The sequence below is a fragment of the Bombyx mori genome, chromosome 17, assembly GCF_030269925.1.
Source record: "Bombyx mori chromosome 17, ASM3026992v2".
Lineage (NCBI taxonomy): Eukaryota > Metazoa > Arthropoda > Insecta > Lepidoptera > Bombycidae > Bombyx > Bombyx mori.
Window position 1 is genome coordinate 9,007,987 of NC_085123.1, and position 2,413 is coordinate 9,010,399.

Below are 2,413 nucleotides of genomic sequence, written 5' to 3' on the forward strand. Positions count from 1 at the left end.
GCTGTAGGCGTGTTTTCTAGGTTGGATCTCGTAGATTATTTTATACGCAAAATATATAAAGTATATAAAAAATATAAAGTCTTGCAATAATTTTCAACTTTATTGTATTTAATGTATTGATTTTTTGTATACAAAAGCATATTCTCTCTGTAAATCTTATTTTAAGCACCGATATAGAAAAAAAATGGTGCAAATTGTAAGCATCTCGCTGATAAAAAAAAATCATTACATGTATTATATATTATATAACACTTTTCCGTCAAGTTCTGCAGTGACTGTGTACTGTTTTATTGATAGAATATTAAACTAACTTAAAGCCCACTTGGTATGAATGATCATCCAAGCTCATAGCCATTACAATAGCCATTGCTTTGGGGAATGACGTTAAGATTTTAATTATATTATTTAACGGTTTCCCCAAACCTTTACAGCGGAATCTGTAACTGCTCATGGCTGAAATATGTAGGTTAGTAGTACTATGACTTACAATGAATTCATACATACATACAGTAACCAATGTTTGGCGATCGCATATTCAAAGAACGTTACCACTAACTTTCCGTTCGAACTACATTCCCGATCCAAGTGCCAGATGTTGGATCCTCCCGATCCAGACTCGGTGCGCTAGTTACTCCGAGCACTGGTCACCGTTCTCGTCGGAATCATCGAATGGTACGAAGAATTCGAAGTGCAAACTGATCCGCACACAACCCACTGAGTTTCTCATAGAATTTTCTCAGTAGGTCGCAATTTTTTACTGGTGGTAGGACCTCTTGTGAGTCCGCACGGGTAGGTACCACCACCCCGCCTATTTCTGCCGTGAAGCAGTAATGCGTTTCGGTTTGAAGGGTGGGGCAGCCGTTGTAAGTATACTGAGACCTTAGAACTTATATCTCAAGGTGTGTGGCGCATTTACGTTGTAGATGTCTATGGGTTCCAGTAACCACTTGACACCAGGTGGGCTGTGAGCTCGCCCACACATCTAAGCAATAAAATAAAATAAAAAATCAATTTCTGTCAGGCTAGGCAGGCCCCGTGAGTTCGCCTGCCAAACTCCACGTAGCTGGTATTACCCCTCGAGAGCACCAGCGACTTGATAGATACAAAACAAAAACTATATAGCATCCACAGGAAGAGACTGGAAGGGTTGGTGCTTTTTTAGATAATACATAGCCGAAGTAATTTTTTCAACAACAAAAAGAAAAACATTTGGTACAGTTTATTTATATAGAAGTGATAAAATATATTCATATTTTACCTAAAATAATATTAATTTCCTATTAGTATAGGTATTAGTTGTTTTAGGTATACCAACCATTCTGTTGAGTGCCAAATTGTGTCACATGACATTACCATTACACGTCAGTTGAGTTCGAAGTGCCGGTCGAACCGGTAAAAACAAATTCGCTTACTTTAAGAATGACGAATTAAAATTTAGTTTTTGTATTTAAAAAAAACACTAACTAGTTTCACTGACTCAGGAATGAGTGTTTTAAAATCGATTCTCTCAATTGCTAACAAAATTTAATTTAACAGAACCAAACCAAAGTGAAACTTAAATACTATTCTAGTACTTAGCGAAGCTAACAACTTACCGTCTGTGTACAAACAGCTGTCCCAGCAATTATTTCAAGATTAGCATAATACGCGTGACGCTTTCAATCATAAATTAAAAAAAATATTTATTTAAATTTGTCTTTGACGGTTAAACTCGCATTTTTATTGTCTTTATTATATTTCAGATTTTTTTAATACTTTAAAATATTTTTCGAATACTTTAAATAATAGTGAATGTAGTATTAATTATGTATACAACTTGCTAAAGTTGCGAAGAAAATAGTACTTTTTTACTGATTAGTTTTTTTTATTATATCTATTTCTGTGGACGGGAAAAGAAGAAAAGATAAGCAATAAGTTGTCATAGCAAACTGTTCATTAATATAAAACATTACATAATTTTCTTTGACTAATTGCAAACACAAATAAATTTATAGTATACCTAAATGCATCGACTTCGCTTCGCTAAGACGGTAAACCGCTTAATAAAATTTTGAATGTCTGGAAAGTTTCTGATATAAAATATCTTTAAGTATTCTTCTTCGAAATCAAATCACGGGGCTTCCGTCGAGCCACTGAAGACACGACATTAGAACTTGTTGATGTTCTCTTGGAACGTTTTGATATTTTTCATCCTGTCCTCCCCGTCAGGTGTGTCTGACGATGATTTATATTGCAGCTCCAATGGTACCGAATGAATACTCCATTCATGCCGGGCCTTTTTTTTTTCAACGCGTTAATACAATTTCGTTTTCTAATAAAACACGCACTGTACCGTTTTCCCGGGGAACAACGTTTATTAGATAGTAATCCAGGAAAATAATGGTAAACAATTCCCGGTAGCCGGTCGGAACTC